The sequence below is a fragment of the Erinaceus europaeus genome, chromosome 17 (genome assembly GCF_950295315.1).
Source record: "Erinaceus europaeus chromosome 17, mEriEur2.1, whole genome shotgun sequence".
NCBI classification, from domain to species: Eukaryota; Metazoa; Chordata; class Mammalia; order Eulipotyphla; family Erinaceidae; genus Erinaceus; species Erinaceus europaeus.
The window spans coordinates 45,834,723-45,854,717 of record NC_080178.1 but is presented as its reverse complement, the minus strand read 5'-3'; the positions used below and the strand labels follow the sequence as shown (position 1 = coordinate 45,854,717).

The following is a 19,995-nucleotide window of genomic DNA, read 5'->3' as shown; positions in this document are numbered from 1 at the left end:
CCTGAACCCACCCCCTCCCCACTCCAACCCTCTCCCATTCCAATCCCTCTCCCCCACTTTATCCCTCCCACAACCCACTCCTTCCCACTTCACGCCCTCCCCCATTCCACTCATTCTCCCCCACTCTAACCCTCCCCCAAATCACCCCTCCCCACTTTACTGTGTCCCCCATTCCACTCACTCTCCAACATTCTACCCCTCCTCCAACCCACTCCCTTCTCAAATCCACCTTTCTCCCCCCACTCCAACTGTCCCCATTCCACCTCACTCCACCAAACTCCTTCCCCCCACTCCACCAGTTCCCCTCAGTCCACTCCAACCCCTCTTGTCCACCAGTGCAGCCTCCTGTCCTCCAAGCTCACCCATATCACTTAATTCCAGGGCAGCTGGGGAGGGGGACCCCACCTTTACCCCCTAGCTGTGCAGTGCTGTCTTCATTCTCATGCCCTTGGCACCCAGTCCATGCTCCCCAGAGCATCTGCCAAAGAAGCTGGGGAAGAGGCACCCAGCCTCACCTAGCCTGGGGTGTATTCCTGCTTGTGCATGTACCCTCCTTGTGTGTCACCCCTGTCCTTTTCTAATAAAGTACAACCTCCTCTTGGAATTTATGTTAAAATAATAAAGCATTTCTGTGTGCCTGCTTGCTCTTAATCTTTTTTTTTTCTCATCAAGACTTAACCACTATGGGCTGACTTTTTGAGAGACAGAAGCAGCACTGAATTTACCTCAATTCTGTGGTTGTCAGGTTTGAACCAGGGCCATGCACATGACAAAGCAGCACACTGTTCTATTAAGCTATTTTTCCAGTTCATAGTTTTTTTATCTAATGTGGTGCCTTGTTCCAGGAGGAAACCAGGGGCCTCATGCCTGCTCATTGTGACTGAGCTACCTTCCCGGACAATCTGTAAGTCTGTATTTTTAGAGAGAAGACAAGATCAAAGTACTGTCCCACCATCCATGGAGCCCCATCCAGGGCTTCAGCACTCCAGGCAATTCTTTCAGACAGAGGGAGAGCAGGAAAGACCCCAGCAGGGCAGCTTCCTCCAGTGTGGTAGGGGTTGGGCTCTAGCCAGGGCTAAGTGTAGGGCCAAGCAGGCCTCTGTTCAGGGAAGCTTTTCTGCCAGCCCTCCACTGGCCTTTGTCCAGGGTGCTCCCATTTAGTGGTAGGTCTCCAACTTTGGGCCTCCTATATCAAGGCTTTATCACAGCCCCCTCCTGGGTCCCTGCTTGTAACAGCTTTCTGTAGCTAAAGGCAAGAAGCCCAAGGCCCTGTGCTAGTGTAATTCCATTGCTCAGAGGCCTCCAGCTTCAAATGTTTTACTGTGTCCAGAGGGGGAGAGAGACTAAAGTTACCCTAGCACTGTTCCCCTGACCATGAAGCTCCCCAACCCTTTTACCATTCATGGTGCTCCCATATGGTACTGGGGTTCGAACCCAAGGCCTTAGTATGAAGAGCTATGTTCTGCCTCTCTCCTCCAGAACAGTTACTTGTGAATCTTATCATGCCTCCCCAAGCCTGGACTTTTCTGAAGGAATGAATGTTCTGGAACAACCCCCAACCCCCATGAATCTTTAGCCCGAATCCAGGAGTCATGGGACAGAGCTATGCTTTGGGGACACTACACTGAGTGTCAGCACACTGGGAGATATGGAGAGACTAAGACCTGGGCCAAAGGGGCCTGTTGTGGCTGACAGATGGCAGTGTGGCTCTAGGCAGAGCAGGCAGCAGGGGTTTCCTGAGTGTCTGCTTCCTGTGTCATGCAGTGACATCACTGGCACACTCGATGTCAAGGATTAAACTCAGGATCTCATGCTTGTGACTCGTGTATTACTGCTCCACCACTCTGCTCTCTCATTGCTTAGCTGCATGCCCTGAACCACTCTCCTCCTGGCCAAGTGACTCCCCACACCACACTTCTCTCCCCACCAGCAGTCATGGGCACTGCCAGGGCCGAGGTCCAGGTGGGGCTTTTAGATTTCTCACAAGCTTAGGTTCAGGGCTGGCAACAGAAAGTCTGGAGAAATCCTTAAGCCAGATGTGGAGGGAGGTTCTAAAAATATGGGCATTTAGGGCCTGTGGGACAAGATGCCTCTGGGCTTCTGCTCTTGCACAGAGAGTTTAGGGATAGACAGTGACAAGAACAGCCATCAGAGGTCATCTGTATTGTGGGTGTCCCTCCCTTGCCCCTGCCCCCAGCCCTGCAGAAATGGCATCAGACCATCTGTCCACTCATGGCTTCCTTAGGCCATTTATAGCTGTCCAGTGAGAAGGAGTCATAGTCAGGAGTGTAGACCAGGGAGCAAACAAACACCTCCTTGTCCAAAGGTTCCGGGTAGTAAGTGTCCAGGTTGTGCTTGTAGGCATATGTGAGGACCTGTGAGATGGTGGGGATGAAGGATGAAGGGCCTTTAGTGTGCCCCTAAGGAGGGCAACAGGTAGGGGAGCAGGGACAGTTAGGAGGACTATATACTATGAAGCTCCTCAATTCTAGGAAATGAAAAAACACAAACAATAATATGGGGCCAGGTAAAAGTGCTATCATTGTAATGTGCAGTGACCAGGGCTCAGGCTCCCAGTCCCCATCTGCAGAGGACACGCTGTACATGTGATAGAGCAGTGCTGCAGGTGTCTCTCTGTCTCCATCTCCCTCTTCCCTCTCAATTTCGGATTCTATCCAATAAATATTACAAATATTAAAAATGACTTGGGAAATAAATACTACAGGTATTTTCATAGCAGCACTATTTGTATCAACCCAAGTTTCAAAGCAACCAGATGCCCAATGACAGATGAGTCGCTAAGAAAGTGGAGCACTGGTGGGACACTGATCAGCTGTTAAAAATGACAAGGTCATCTCCTTTGCCTCATGTGGATGGAACTTGAAGAAATCATGTGAAGTGAGATCAGCCCCAAATAGAAGGATGAATAATGGATGTTGTCACTCACAGGCTGATCTTAACAGTCAAGGACAGAAAGGGAAAACAAGTAAAATTGAACTGAGTTTCATGTATTGCACAAAAACAGCAAAGGATTTTTGGGAAGGAGGCAGCAAAAGGGCTGTGGGGAGCTTGGAGGGAGGGTTTCTGGTGCACGGTGGAACAGAAGGACCTAAGTTAGAATTGAGAGTGTTCTGCAGATGACACATTGTACCCATGTGTCCACAACTGTCCTGTAAACCACTATCCAGACAACAAAACAGTAAAAAATTGGTTTAATCAACAAAAAAGATGTAAAGATATACATGTATATGTATATTAATAGAAATAACAATATAATAATGTCCTCAGCACTCCTGGAATCATCAAAGTTAACGTCACTGCTTCACATTTGTTTTTTCCACTGGGGATATTTCTGGGGCTCAGTGCCTGCATAACTCTACTATTCCCTGTGGCCATTATTTTTTAATGAGACAGAGATACTGGGAGATAGAATTAAGAGACAGAATTAGAGGGAGAGACAGAAGGGGAGCCACCTGCAGTACTGCTACACTGCTTATGAAGCTCCCCCTGGAGATGGGGATCTGTGGCTTGAACCTGGGTAACTTGTGCTCTCTGCGAGGTGAGCCACCACCTGGCACCTCTGATTTATGTTTATGGCCTGGGCTCTCAGGTTCCATTTCTGGTTCCATACAGTCTTCTGTGTATACACGTGTGCATTCACACATATGTGCATGCATAAGATGCACATGTATACACATGTGCAGCCATGTCCTCACATACCTGTGTGTGCACAAACATAAGTGGGAGCCCTGGGTGAGAGCATGGTTGACAGGAAGCAAGGAGGGTTTAGCCCAGGCAGCACATTCCCAGCATCCTCTGCACCATTCTCCCCTCCTCCCTCAAGCCACAGAGAAGGCCACTTGCCTCTCTGCCAGTGTCACAGGGCAGAGGTCCTCACCTTGATGGCGATTCTCAGAGACACATCTCTGATGGAGCTGAGGGGCAGATATAGCTGAGGGGCAACAACTCACGGAAAGTCTGAACTTCACCCACTCAAGTAGGAAGGCCTGGAAGCTTCTTCACAGTCTGGGTGCCAGTAGCTAACTCCCTCCAGTCTCCCAGACTCCCGTATCTCCAAACTCAGTGGCCAGTCACCTAACTCAAGTTGGACATGCTAAGATCAACCCAGTCTGGAAAAGAGAAATTTCCCATGAGTGGTCATCCCACTTCCGGTTATCTTGTCCATCTCCAAAACTCTCTCCCTTTACACTGTCTGAACTGGAAGATGCTTTGAAGAGGGTTAAACCGGGAACAGCTGCTGGCTATGATAACATAACCCCAGAACTCATTCTTAACCTGGGCCCCGCTGCAAAAAAGTGGCTCATTTCATTCCTCTCCCACATCTTGGAATCTGAGTCTATGACCAAAGTTTGGCGTCGTGCGAAGGTAATAGTGGTTTTGAAACCAAAGAAAGACCCAAAACTGGCCGCCAGCTATAGACCAATTTCTCTCCTCTCTGTGTGTTACAAACTCCTTGAGAGGCTGCTTCTGTCACGTATTTCTCACCTTACAGAGAAATTCCTATCACCTGCCTAAGCTGGTTTCCGCCCAGAAAGATCTACCTGCGAACAAGCCCTGGCCCTCTCAACTTACATTGAAAATGTATTCCAGAAGAATTTAAAGACGGGCGCTGTCTTTGTTGATCTCACAGCAGCCTATGACACGGTCTGGCACCGTGGTCTCCTAGTCAAGATCTCAAGATGCCTGCCTCCATGGGTTGCCAACATTATATCGTTTCTTCTCCAAAACAGAAGATTCCAGGAGCATCTGGGTGACAAGTCTAGCAGATGGAGGCTTGTCTCAAGTGGCCTCCCCCAGGGCTCTGTTCTGGCTCCTACGCTATTTAAAATTTACATCAATGACCTCCCAGAAACTTCTTCAAGGAAGTTTATCTACGCCGATGACATCTGCTGTGCAACTCAGGCATCCAAGTTCGACATCCTCGAGGAAACATTCACGAAAGACATGTCTCTGATATCTGATTACTGTAAAAAATTGCAACTAATCCCTAGCACTGCAAAAAACGGTATCATCTGTTTTCCATCTACACCATGCCTCAGCTTCAAGTGAGCTTAATGTGCAGCTAGGCGATACGAGAATCCGTCTTGAAGCCCAGCCAGTCTATCTTGGCGTTACTCTCGATTGCACTCTGTCATTTCACAAACATCTCATAAAAACTGCAGCAAAGGTGGGCACGAGGAATAACATCATTGCAAGACTGGCCAGCTCCTCATGGGGCGTGAGTGCTACCACACTACAATCATCATCTCTGGCATTATGCTATTCCACTGCAGAATACTGTGCCCCAGTATGGTTCCGTAGCCCCCATGTCTATTTGGTCGATTCCAAATTATATTCCTCCATGAGGATAATTTCTGGAACCATCCGTTCCACCCTGGTTCCATGGCTGCCAGTTCTTAGCAACATCGGCCCTCCAGATATTCGTCGGGATGCGCCATCATCTAAGTTCATTTCCCACGTCTATGCTCGACCAGACCTGCCAATATACGGGGATATCTTCGCCCACCCTGTCCAACGCTTGACGTCTCGTCACCCAATCTGGTCCCCTACACCTACACTGAACTTCTCTGTTCCAGACTCTTGGAAACAGAGTTTTCAGTCAGCTGAGGTAAAGAACAAACACCTCATCACAGACTCCTGCAAGTGTCAACCCGGCTTTGACCTAGCATGTTATGATTGGGCCCTCCTCAATTGCTATCGAACAGGCCATGGCCAGTGCGCCACTATGTTCCATTGCTGGGGAGCCAGAGACGACCCGAACTGCCCCTGCAGCTACAGACAGACTATGACCCACATAGTCAATGACTGCCACCTCTACAGATTCATAGGAGGTCTCCAAACTCTACATCAGGCTCAACCTGACGTTGTTGACTCATTACAGAAGAAGGGCAAACGCTAGAAGAAGAAGAAGAGACACATCTCTGATGGAGCTGAGGGGTGGATATAATCTCCCCTGCAACAGGTGCTGCTCAGACACCTCCTGGGAAATTTCTTGGGGGGGTCGGTGAGGTTGGGGAGGGGAGGAGGGAGTGGGAAGAGAGAAATAAGCTGAGTTTGGCCATTTCCAGAACAAAGGCAAAGTCTGAGCCTTGGCTTCTGGGGGGGGGGGAGTGTTTGGGGGAGGTTGGCACTGAATAAACTCTCAGAAACACTTAGCATCACTCACTACAACAGGGAGACACTCCAGCAGTTGATTACAGGCCCCCCAAGCCTGAGGGTGCGCCTTGCATGTGCCAGAGCTGAGCAGTCTCTCTCCCCCTCTTTTCCTCTCCCCCACCATCAAAATAAATATTTAGTCAAATATAGCTGGTCTTATGAATGCCCAGAGTTGTCCAGAAAAAAAATCCATGAAGCACGTCCAGTGCAAAGTCTTCTAAGAATGGAAGCAGACTAAATGCCCATCAAGAAATGGTGGACTGAGCAAGTTCCAAGATATATATTCCATGGAATACTACTCTATGACCAAAAAAAACTTGACATTATGACCTTTGGGACAACATGGATGGAATTAGAGGTGATTATGCTTAGTGAAATAAATAAGATAGAAGATATCTATCAGATGGTTTCCCTCATAACTGAAATCTAGAGAGTGGGTACAGATGAACTTGAAAAGAGGAGGAGGATAAGAAAGAGGAGGAGGAATAGTAGGAGGAGGAGAAGCAGCACCTGAAGCAGCAGATTTTGTAAGACTTGTGAGAACTATGGTGGTTATCTTTGGGAGGTGGAAGGGTGGGGATACAGAACTTTGGTGATGAGCGTGGTGTGAAACTATACACTGTAAAATCTTATAATTTACTATTAATCACAAATTTTAAAAAGTGGGAAAAAATCTTCTGGGGCCAAGGAGACAGCATAGTGCTTCAAAAGACTTTCCTGCCTGAGGCTCTGAGATCCCAGGTTCCATCCCTGCCCACCACCATCAACCAAAGCTGAGCAGTGTTCCATAATGAGCAAATCAATTCAAACCAACACACAAACTACAGTGACTATATCAGGGCCGGGAGTTAACTCACCTGGGAACATAGGGGCTTTCCCAGATGTGAAACCCAGTCCAGGCCCAGCTCCCACAGCACGGGGGAAAGGGGAAGCTTTGGGGCTATGGGGCCTCTCCCCTCTCCCTCCTTTATCTGAAAAAGTTAGCCCAATGTGCTGAAGCTGGTGACAAGAACAGAAAGGACCTTCATGTCCACACTTTACCTGGAGGGGTATCCACCCCCTTTTTCTGAGTTGGGACAGATACTCAGACATGCACCCTACCTTTGCTTCTGGAAAGTTTCTGTGGGCTTCCCCAGCAGGTGGCCTACCTCTGCAGTGAGGAGGAAGAGCTCATCAGGGATGTTCCTGATGAGGAACATCCTGCGATGACACCCAATGCCAACCCTGGGAACACGTAAGCGTTGTTGCCCTGCCCAGGCATCAAGGTGTGGCCATCTTCCAGGGTCATGCACTCAAAGGGGCTGCTGCTGGAAAAGATGCCCCAGCCCTGGGGTGGGGGTAGGGGGACAGAGCTGGGAGCCCCTTGCTAGGTCCTAGAACCTGCCTATCTCAGCCTGCCCACCTACCTGCCCTCCAGCTGCCCACCTGCCTGCCCATTCACCTGTCCACTTGGACACCCACCCACTTGCCTGCCAGCCCCACTGCTCTTGGGCCATGTCCATGCCTCCTCCAGGCTCCCAGGCCCCATCGTCATCTTCCTCTGGAGAGCTCGTCTGCCCGCCTGGTAAGGGCCTGCTGACCTGGGTGGCATGGTAGCACTGCTCAGCTGTGCACTCGGCCCTGCTGGTGGGGTTGCTCAGGGCGAAGATGATGGGGCGCTCGTGGAAGGAGGCCGTGTCCCTGAGGAGTTGCTCTGTGAAGGCACCAGCCATGACTGCCACACCTGGGAGCCGGCACACGAGGGAGGAGTCACAGCTAGATTATTTGATCTTGGCCAGTATAGCTAAATGTGTTAATTACTACTATTGTTACTGCTATTGCTAATGCTACTGCTACTGCTACTACTACGGCTTCTGGTGACACCAGGCTTGACCCTGGGACCTCAGAGCCATGTTATTATTATTATTATTATTATTATTATTATTATTATTATTATTATTATTATACCCAGCATTGTTATTGCCCAGGCTCAGTACTTACATAACTCCACTACTCTTGGTGGTCTCTATTTCCTTTTTCCTTTCTTTCCTTCTCCCCTCTTCTCCTTTTCTTTTCTTTTCTTTTTTCTCCCCTTCTTTTATAGAGACAGAGAGTGACAGAAAGGGAGTAAGGAGAGACATCTTAAGCCTGTTCTGCTATTCGGGAAATTTTTCATTTGCAGGTCAGGACCAGGCACTTGAACCCAGGTTCTCACAAATGGGAACGTGTGTGCTCTACTGTCGCGTCTCTGGTGGGGTGCTCTATTGTCACGTCTCTGGCGGGGGGAAAGGTAACGGACCAGTTCTTTCTCGCTCAAGACAGGGGTGACATGAAGTAAAAGACACCAGGGAGCTCTCCAGCATGCTCAGAACTCGTTTATTAGCAAGGTGGACATGAGTTAAATAGAAAACCAAACAAAGGGAATTATTGAAATATGTCAGAAATTACAGGTTTCTTAAAGGCCGGCTTGGCCCTATCGTAGGGGGCTGGTATCACAGGAATTGATGAGATACAAGACAGTTATTCTCCATGATGCAGCAACTTAATAATCTAAGGGTATTTGAGAGAAGCATAGGGGTTAAACCAGAAGGGTGAGACAGAGAGAAGATGGATATCAAAAAGCCATATAGTTTGGAATTTCTCTTGTCTGGGGTCTGAGGTGTGTGATGAAGTGTGTTCTTCTGTGATCAGAAGGTAACATTGAATAAGTGAATCTGCAGCCATGTGGCCTGCAGTTAATAGAGGGTAGTATTGGGGTTTCTGTGGGCCTGAGAGTCAAGAAGGAAAGAACTAAGTCTGAGTTTCCCCCCTTTTGCTCATCTCGGTTGAGAGAGACTTACCAAGAGGTTATCTTCTCAGACCTCCATCCAAGGACAGGGGTGGTTCTCCCTAAGCTCTATCAGGTTTACACATAGTCCTAACACTCTACCAGATGTGCCACCTCCTAGCCCCGGTATTTACATTTTCAGCTCTGACCTTTGAACAGTTTCGTGGGTCCCTCTCCCCAGTTTTCTAAGCTAGTGGAATCTGGGGCTTGAGTTCAGGCTCTAAGTGACATCTGAGTGGGGTCACTCTGTGCTGCAGGGTAATTACATTTCTCTCTGTTTCTCTCTCCTTTTTCCCCTTTCTATTTCTCTCTATCTCTTCCTCTCTACATAAAAAAGCAGCCAGAACTAATGAAGCAGTGTAGGAACTGAGCCCCAATGGTAACACTGGTGGCAAAATCAATCAAGCCATCAATCCAAATAAAGAGCAGGCCCTGCCCTCCTCCTCCTCCTCTCTCTCCTGCCTGCCAGACTTGCCTCCTCACAGCTGAGCACCCCATCTCCAGCTACTGTAAGATACCCCATGTCTTGCCCCCAGGCCAACCCACCTTGACAATGAGTCCCCTGGAGTCCACCATCCAGATCTTCTTGGTGGCCTCAGCCGCAGGGATGCCTTCCTGCTCCAGGGCCATGACCAGGAGGTGAGTGATGCCCAGGGCAGCCTGGGGGTGCCACACAGGACAGGCTCAGACCCAGGGAGGTAGCAGCCAGCCCTCCTCGCTCCACACCTGGGGGACGCAGGGATCCTCAAACGAGGGAGGATGCAAAAAGCCCACAGGTCTGGAAGTTCCTCCAATGCAGTGCCCGTGCACATGGCAAAGGAGTGCAGTGTCCAGATGAGGCATCGTGCCAGGCTGCCTCTAGGCTTCTCCATTTCCTGGCAGTACCTACCACCCCAGCGGAAGATGAACACATGGCTAGAGAGCCGGCTTCTGGTGACCCACTGAGCCACAAGGATCCCAGCCACTGCCAGGGAGGCTGTGCCTGTGACAGAACAGAGTGGGCTCAGCTACTTGGTGGGGGTAGGGGGTGCCCCATGTGTCCAGCTGGCTCCCAGAGAGACCGAGGAAGACCTAAGTAGCAGTCTGTTATGTAAAGACAGAAGCTGCTGTGTAGCCCTCCCACTCAGAAGCAAACACAGGAATGGACCAGATCAAATAATGATAATCTTGTGGATGTTAAAGCCAATGAATGGGAACCAGAAGGGAAGAGAGGTTCTTTGGGGAGAGGTAGGAAATCAGGGTCAAGGGATGCTGATTTTCTTTCTCCCAACATCCTACCCCCCAAACACACACACCAGCCCTTTATATTGATTTGCTGTGTGGGGACTCAAGTACAGTCTTTGGCCTACATTTTATGCCTAGTGGATCACCAGGGCCTAACACTACTGCAGACAGGGGAGAATAGATTTGAACACGAATTTACAGCTTGGTTTGCATAGCATGTATATTGTCTGGGGGCCTAGTAGTAGGAGGTCTCTTGGGCTCATGAAATCATATTCAACTCAAAGAAACTTCCAAGGCCAAGTCAGGGAGTCACAAATCTGAACTCACAGATCTTATGACACAAAAGATAGATATCTTTCCCTGAATGACAAGAGGCCCTCGAAATCCAGCAAAGAAGTCTCTGGTACCCTTTTTGAATAGGTATTTCCCGCCAACCATCTTTAATATTAATTTCTTGGAGTATAAAGATGTGTTTCTGCCAGCCTGATGATTTTTGAGCCCCTGTAAATCTTCCCTAGAAGAATTCCAGGGTTTCCTCAGCCTGGGAACCTATTTCAGTGCAGCCTTCTGCCTCTTGAAGGAGGGATTGTGCTCTGACCAGCAGATGGCTCAAAGACCATCAGCAGAACAGCCTCAAGGCTGGGCCTTGGTCCTGGGTGTGGAATGTTCTCTCTGGTGGCTGGAATCTGATTAACCCTGATAGTATCCACTGCCACCTTGCTTCCTGCTCTACTGCACCCAGTTTGCTCCCCCAGGTCACCAAATATACTTTTCCTAGACCTCTGAGCAGCACCTTGACCTTTGAACATTGGTACTCTCTACCCCAGCAGTGTATGTGGCTTCCTGAGCCCCCCAACACCTTGGCTGCCTTGCTGGCTTTGGGTGTTCTCCTTGGGATGCCATTGGAGGCTCCCTTTGGAGGAAAAAGTTACTCCCCCCACAACACACAGTTCAGCCCAGAACCTCAAAGGCTGAACAACAAGTCTTGAGCTCTACAACAGAAGGTTTGTTTTTTTCTCCAACATTGACTTTCATGGGGGTTGGGGGTGGCTCTTGGGTGACATATTAAGGACTTAGAAAGGGGTGATCAGAAGTTGGTTCACCCTGTAGAGTGTACACATTACCATATATAAGGTCCTGGGTTCAAGTCCCCCAGCCACCCTAAGGGAGCTTCTGCAGAGGGGTGGGGGCTTCTCAAGTGGTGGAACAGTACTGTGGTATCACTCCTTCCCTTGAAGTCTTTCATTCTCCATCTCAAGGAAAAAAATGGTCATTGGGAGTAGTGGAGTCAGGCAGACACTGAACCCCAGTGATAACCCTGGTGACAAAGAGAGAGAGAGAGAGAGAGAGAGAGAGAGACCATAGCACCTCCAGTGTGTGGGGGCTGGGCTCAAACCTGGGTTGTGCACAGGAGAAAGGAGTGCACTATCTGAATGAGCTGTTGTGCCTGTCTCCTTCAAAGCCTCCCACCTTAACCATGTTTCTTTCAAATATGTATATTTATTTCATATATATGTAGTCTATCTTTCTTGCTAACATTTATTTTTTATTTACTTTATTTATTTTATCTGGTAGAGCAGAGAGAAACTGAGAGGGGGGAGGCAGAGAGAACCTCCAGCACTGCTTCACCACCTACGAAGCTTTCCCCTTGCAGGTAGCAACAGATTGAGGACTTGAACTTGGGTCCTTGCGCATGATAATAAAGCCCTTAACGAGGTACACCACCACCCAGGCCCCAATACTTCATATATCTGTATGTGTGTATTTCAAATATGTATATTCAAGAGGGATTTCATTATTTATCCATTTATTTTTTAAACAAAGCACTGCTCAGTTCAAACTTATGGTTCTGCTGGGATTCTACCTGTACCTCAGAGGCTCAGGAGTGAAAGCCTTTTTGCAAAACCACTGCAATGTCTTTTCAGGATGCTAAGCCCCAGATTCTTGGTCACCTGACAAACCCTTCAGACCAACTAGGGAATGAGGGCTGAATAGTGGGCCAATGTGGCCTCCAGTTGAACCATTTATTGTAGAAGGTGGGCTTGTTGGATGCTAGCCATAGTGACTGGCCAGCTGTCCCTGTGGGCCCATTGTCAGCTCCGTGTCATTAAGTTGGGTCACTTAATGGAAGCCACAAGTGGCCACTGGGAGGCATAAAAGTGATGGGACTGGGTGTGCCCTCACTCCCATCTACCCCCATGGACACAGGGACCAGGGCAAAACCAGGGAAGACCAAGTGGGCTTCCCTCTCCCCAGCCTAGTGTGGAGTTGCTGGACTCCAGCAAGGACTCCCTTATCACCACCTCCTTTTTGGTGTCTTCTGGGACATTCCTGGTCTCAGACAGACCAGCAATAGTTCCCAGAGTCGTAGCCACGTATTTCCTCCTAAATTCTGAAGAGAGTCTACCCAAGGATGCAGGACCCAGGCACCCACCCCACCTCCCAACCCCAACCCCTGGACTGCTTTACTTGGCCTGCTCTGACTCAGCATGACAGCAGCTCTGCCAGAGCCAGAGGGAAAGGCAGGGGCAGCAGGTGCAGCATGCTCTTACACTGGGCTGGCAGTGAGCAGGACTGTTCCCCAGAGAGTCCTTTCCCTGTGGGGTGACCTCTATCTGCAGTCACAGGCCCATGTGTTGGCTGTGGGGACAGCTTTCTAGTCCCCACTGTTGAGGGCCCCTGGACACAGTCTGGACCCTCCTGGGCACTTCCAATGCAGAACGTGCTTGACAGTGTCTGCTAGCAGCCCCTCCCGTCCCCTGTGGTCTTCAAGGCCACCAGAAAGGGGACCCACTACTCACACTTCATCATTCCCTGTAAATGTAAACATGAAGGACATCTGGTTGAGAGAGAGAGAGAGAGAGAGAGAGAGAGAGAGAGAGAGAGAGAGAGAGAGACATCTGCCATACTGCTTTAGTACTCATGAAGCTTCCTGCAGCAGATGAGGACTGGGGGCTTGAACTTGGGTCCTTGAGCATGATAACCTGTATGATCTACTAGCCATGCCACCATATGATCCCCATATATTAGCACTTTAAACATTTACTGTATCTGCCTCAGGTCTTTGTTAGCTACTTCTGTGGAGAGAGGCTGAAACTGTGGCTCACAAAGGTGCTCTGTCCTAGTCCAGTTTGCACTTGCTGGTTGCATTATTTAGAATGCCCTTTACATGTTTCATTGCATTTTTTGCCACCAGTGTTCTTGATAGGGCTCAATACCTACATGATATATATATATATATATATATATATATATATATATATATATATATATACATATATATATATACATATATATATGATAGACATCAAGAGACAGAGAGATTAAGAGTGAGAGAGATAGAAAGAGGAGAGACACCATAACACTGCTCCATTGCTCATGAAGCTTCCCTCTTGTAGGTTATCCCATGTGGTGTCCAGAGGCTAGACCCTGCGACCTTGTACACAGTCACAGATATATGCAGTCATGTAATACTCATCTCCCTGGATGCAGCCATGGTCTCCAAGGTCTAGACCAGGGAGCAGTGGTTTAGCAAAGCCCCAGAACTCTCTCCCAGGTCACAGTGAAACCTGAGCCATGAGGCAGTGGAGCCCCAGTAGCACGCTGGCAGCAGGTGGTCATGTGTGAGGGAGTCAGTCCTAGATACTCAGTCCCAAGGCAGAACCTACCTTGCATATCATCATTTAACATTCAGTACTTGTTTCAGTACTTGTTTAGCAGAAGGTAGGCATTGGCATTGGTGATGCCCTCAAACTGGACATGGCAGTGGATTCTGTATCTGAGTGGAGAAGTCAGTGAGCGTATATGCTACTATGCAAGAGGTCCTGGGTTTGAACCTCAGCCACAACATGGGGGCACCAGTGGAGAGGGGAGTGGCTTCACAAGTAATGGACCAGCGCTGTGATTTCTCTTCTCCTCTCTGTGTCTCTCCTCTCTATCTCTCTGTCACTCACCCTTTATCTAGAGGAAAGAAAAATAAATGGCTTCTGGGAGCTATGGAGCTGTGCAGGCACTGAGCCCCAGCAATGAGTTGAAAGGGTGACATACCGAAAGGGATAGAGAGCTAGAGAAAGGGAGACACCTCCACAGCACTGCTCCTCTGCACAGGAAGTGTCCCCCCTGCAGGTGCTCACAGATAGTGACTTGGGATTCAAACCAGGGTCCTCTGGCCTTATAACATATGCACTCTACCAGACAAGCCCCATAGTGCCTTGTTGCTCCCTATTTTTTGTTGGGGGTCAGGCATAAAACAGAAAGAAACAGCACTGGTCCACCAGGCATAAAGTTCCCCTGGTGTTGGGATGCTCCCATGCGGTGCTGGGATTTGAACCCAGCACTTTCAGCTACTCCCAGCTCCTTGAAGAGTCCCTGAAGAGCCACTGAGACACGCAGTTCATTCAGTTCCTCATCCTGTGTCGGGGGGCTCTGCTCCAAGAGAAGCCAGAGCACTGTGGGCAGCGCTGGCTTATTTAGGCCAGAGGACAACCTCTGTGGGCATTTCTGGATGACATCCCTCTGGCTCTTCTCCACACATCCACCACACTCCTGCCCCTTTGAGCCTCAGCCTCATGTGTCCTCTTCAGCATACTCGTCCCTTCAGGTACATTTTCAGCTCCTTTTTCTGGATCTTTCTTTTTGGTTCCAAGTATGTGTGTGTAGCTGGTTGATGGGATTTGGGGCAAGACAGAGTGAGCAACTCACTGGCCTTAGCTGGACTTCCCTGGGCAGTTCTCCGCAAAGTGAGGGCACCATCATTCCAGGGCAGAGATGTCCCCTCATTAATCTTACAGCCAGCATCCACAGGACCTGCTCACTTACTCAACCTGGCCCCAGGTAGGGGTGAGGCATCCTAAATGCTAGAACCTTCTGTGGGAAGGACACATTTCCCCTCCACTCATAACATCCTATAGCCTGCCTCCAGTCAGAACAGCTCAGGCCTGGAGGTTTCCCTCTTTGGACTTTAGATGCTGGGTTCCCTCCCCCATGTGTTTCAGTAACCACTCACCTCCAAACCCCACACACACTCACCATTGATGGCCCTGATTGTCTCTGAGTTCAAAGGTGAGGCAGTCTCCATTCCTCATCCCCCCTGAGCACTCCCCCCCCTCAGTTTGTTCTCAGAGCCCCTTCCTGCCCCACACCATCACAGGGGCTTGTGTCTCTCACTTGTGGGTGACTGCATCCATGAACTCGTCCAGCATCTGGTCTTAATCCTAATCTTCCCCATGTACATGCTCCTGCCACAGGCTATGTACAGGGGGTCACCCAGCAGCTCCTGGGGCAGACAGACAGACTGACTATTCAGGATGGCAGCCCAGTGGGAAGGATGGATGTGGGGTTGGGAGGTGATGATCTGTGCTGAAGGGGCCTGGGGGCTAAGCTTCCAGCCTAGGGGGCTACTCTGCACCTCCAAGCCAGCTCCGTTATTTGTTTCTTTGTTTAAATTTTGACACAGCATTGGTTTCGGAGCTCGGTTCCTGCACAACAAAACTGCTGGTTCCAGCAATCAATTGTTTTTCTTCCTTTTTGTAATTTATAACTTCATTTTTTTATTTATTGCTGGATAGAGACAGAGAGAAATTGAAAGGGGAGAGGGAGATAGAGAAGGAAAGAGACAGAGACACACATGCAGCTTTACTTCAGTACTTGTGATGTTTTTGCCCCTGCAGGTGGGGACCAGGGGCTTGAACCCAGAACCTTGCACACTGCAGTGTGTGCTAAACCAGGGGCACCACTGCCTGCCTCTCTCCACAACTGTTTTTCTTTTAGATACAGGTTCAGAGGTAGAGAGAGTCAGACAGAAGAGAGACACTGGAGTACAGCTACTAACGTTTGCCTCCCCTCCACACCTGCAGGATCTTTCTTCTCCTTTCTCCTTTTATTACTTCCTTCCTTCCTTCATTTATTTCTCTCTCTCTCTCTCTCTCTCTCTCTTCTCTCTCTCTCTCTCTCTCTCTCTCTTTCTTCCTTCTTTCTTTTCTCTCTTTCTACCTCCCCTTCAACACTGCTTAGCTCTGGTTTATGGTGTGATTGGGGGTTGAACCTGTGACCTCAGAGCCTCAGGCAGGAAAGTATTTGTGTAGAATCCCTGTGCTATCCCTCCCAGCCTTATGTTTCTAAGAATTTATCGTAAGAAGATAATCAGGATGGAACACAAACACTGATCCGTAGATACTCAGTGCTAGAACCAGGTTTCTATTTGCCAGGAGATGAGAAACTTCCTGAGTCCGGTTGTGGAAGGGAATTTCCTTATGGAACTCTGGATACACCCAGCATCCAATCAAATGACACCTTTGGGCGGGGAGGCAAAGGAGACAGCTTAATAGTAATACCAAAAACACCCCATGCCTGAGTCTCCAAGGTCACAGGTTCAATCCTTAGCCATTGCTGATTGGTGCCCTGGTAAAACAATCAAACAGACAGACAGACAAGCAAACAAACAGCTGAATTCTAGTGGCTGGGAAAGGTATCTTTGGACTTAAGGATGGCTTTGGTGGAAAAAAGACTGAAGAAAAGAGTCTAGAATGGGAACCACTATGCTACTTTCACCATTTCTCTCCATGTTCTCCATGAATTTAGCTTTTTGGAACCAGGACTAAGGCATGCACAATTTCATTGCCCAGGACCAAGTTTTTCAGAGAGGGAGAGAGAGAGACAGAGAGAGAGAGAGAGAGAGAGAGGAATGAGAAGGAGGAGGTGGTGAAGGAGGAGAAAAGATACCACAGCACCTGAATTTCCCTTAGTGCCAAGCATCCCTGTTTGGTGTGGGGGCTCACACCTGGGCCAGGCCCTTGTCTTACTTGGTCTGGCTTCTTTTCCTGATTCCTTTTAATTTGATGTTTTATTAGTGACTTAATAGTGTGCTACAAAATTATAGGATAATAGAGGTCTAATTCCATACCATCCCTACCACCAGAGTTCTGTGTTTCCATCCATCTACTGCAGAAATTGCCATAGTTCTGAGGTCATAGGTGTGGGTTGAGTATATATTTCTCTCTCTCTCTCTCTCTCTCTCTCTCTGTGTGTGTGTGTATGTGTGTGTATGTGTGTGTGTCTATATATGTGTGTATGTAGTTTTATTTTTTGCCCACTTTTATTCATTTCTATTATTTATTCACTTCCTTTCTAAGTCACATTTACACCTATTACTTTTTCCAAATGTCCTTCCTTTTCCCTCTTTTCTCCCAGAGAAGCAAAACAGTACCTGACTTCCTCTGTTTTTTGAGATTCTCTTCCCTCTCAGTGATGGTATAGAAATAAAGATTCTTGGTGACAAACATTTCAGATCCCAGTGGAATTCAGGTCATCTTCCCTTAACATTTCCCCCCTCTGGGAGTATGAACCAAAATTCTTTTGGGGAGACAGAACAAAGGAGTTCTGGCTTCTGTAACTACTTCATTGCTGGACACATATGTTGCCTGGCCTGGCATCTCTCTCTTTCTGCCTGTGTGTCTCTCTCTATCCTTCTCCTGTGTGGCCTGTGCAGAGGAGGTGCCCTGAGGCAGAAGCATCCCTGCCCTTGTGACCCAGATTGGGAGCATTATCTGGTTGTTGGTGCCCATATCCAGCATCACAGGCAGACACTGGTGTGGGTAGACACCCCCGTCATGCTGTGTATAGTGCCAGTTTGCCCACAGGGATGCTCAAGCCATAGCTGCCCAGGTCCCCCAAGCCAAGGATGTGTTCACCACCACAGCCTGCAAGACAGGGGAGTGCTCCTGCAGTGGTCCTTCTCTGGATGCCAGCCTATCTGAGCCAGTGTGGTCCTCTGTCCCCTCGACTCCCCTCTGAGGGTTTTTGGTTGCTGCAGGCTCAGTGGAGGGAACCCATCTGTCATCATCCTTTAGAGAAGCCAAGGTTACCATGCACCAGGATATGGGTTCAGACCCTTAGCCCCTGATATCCCTGGAAGCCTTGCTCTGGCCCACTCTCCCTCTGTCAGGCCTTTCCCTGCGTAGCTATGACAGGTGTGTGAGCCTGTCATAACTGGGACAGGTGTGTTGACTCTTCCCTTTAGTGCTGTGGTGGCTTTCTTTCTGGTCCAGGCTGAGAGGACCCAGTACACCACAAAGCAACAGCACAGAAGAGAAGAAACCTACCTTAATGTCACCCTTAGACCAGGAGTTGAGCATGGTGGCAATGTGGCCCTTGTCATGAATGGTGATGAACAGCCCACTAGAAGAGACACAGCCACAGTCACCAGAGGGCACCAGAACCCAGGCATGCACATCACCATACTGTTCTCAGGCCTGGCTAGAGGTTATCATTTAGGAAGCCACATCTTGAGTGCAAACAGCCTCCCACTAGACTGTTTATTCTGTAGGGCCAGAAAATACCTGTCTTCTCACTGGTGCCACCCCCATAGCCTACCCTATAATCACCCTCCACAGGGCACTTGTGAGCTTTCTGGATCCAGGACACTAACATACACACAAGTGCACCGGTCTGCATCTTTTCTTATGTTTCTGTTTGTATTTTTGTTTTGAGTGAATAAAGCCTCTGGACATATGATCAGAGTCACCTCAAAATGAGAATGACATGGGATAAAATGTGCCAGGGGCATGACCTAGCAGTCCATAAATGAGGATGGAGGAGGGTTACTTTTGCTAGAGAGTGATACTATAGCCAGATATTTCCTGCGAACCCCTCGGAGGAACTGGATCCAGCTAACTGACATGTGGAAACCCTAATCCCAGTGATCTTACTTAGAAATTGGGTTTTTCTGAAAGCAGAAGTACATTAGAGTTTGCAGTGAGTACCTCCCTAGCACTTCCTCTCCACTATTCCAAGCTTGGGATCCATGATTTCTCAACAAATTGTTGGCTTCGTATGTTAACTCTCTTTTCAATCACCAGGTTCCAGATGCCACCAGGATGCTGGCCAGGCTTCCCTGGATTGAAGACCCCACCAATGTGTCCTAGAGCTCTGCTTCTCCAGAGACACACCTTACTAGGGAAAGAGAGAGGCAGACTGGGAGTATGGACCGACCAATCAACGCCCATGTTCAGCGGGGAAGCAATTACAGAAGCCAGACCTTCCACCTTCTGCAACCCTCAATGACCCTGGGTCCATGCTCCCAGAGGGCTAGAGAATGGGAAAGCTATCATGGGAGGGGGTGGGTTATGGAGATTGGGTGGTGGGAATTGTGTGAAGTTGTACCCCTCCTACCTTATGTTTTTGTTCATTAATCCTTTCTTAAATAAAAAATTTAAAAAAAAAGAAATTGGGTTTTTGCCGACACATTCAAGGTAAGAGGCGCTGTCATCTAGTCTGTTGGTTGTCTCCTGAGAAGAGGGGAAGAGAGAGACTCACAGGTAGAAATGGACATGTAGTGATGATGGCAGACTGGGTGAATGCAGCAGAATCCACAAACTAAACAGGGACTAGGCTTACTTGTGAAGTTCAGAAGCTACAGAGACAAGACAGGACACCCCCATAGCTTTTAGAAAGCTCATGACCCTACCATTACCTTCATTCCAGGATGCAAGCCTCCAGCAGTGAGATGAGACATTTCACTGTTTGAAGCCACAAGTTTCTGATGTATTTTTCAGAAACAAGATACTGAGGAATCAAACTCATGCATGTGCTCTGCCTCTGAGCCAGCTCTGTAGTCCATCCCCCACCACAAGCAATTTTCCTGGGAGAAATCATGGTTTACAGGACAGTTACTGACACCTGAGGACAGTTTCTTATCTCCTTGTGATAGATGGAGATCTTGATGGCCAACAGACATGTGAATAAACGTTTAGTCACTGGTTATCAGAGAAATGCAAGTAAGAACAACAAAG

General features: G+C 48.7%; 1 pseudogene; it reads right to left on the bottom strand.

Moving 5' to 3' along the window:
- Positions 1 to 2,213: 2,213 nt before the first annotated feature.
- The window catches only part of LOC132533726 (NADP-dependent malic enzyme, mitochondrial-like), a 36,307-nt pseudogene continuing 18,525 nt past the window's right edge, over positions 2,214 to 19,995 (bottom strand).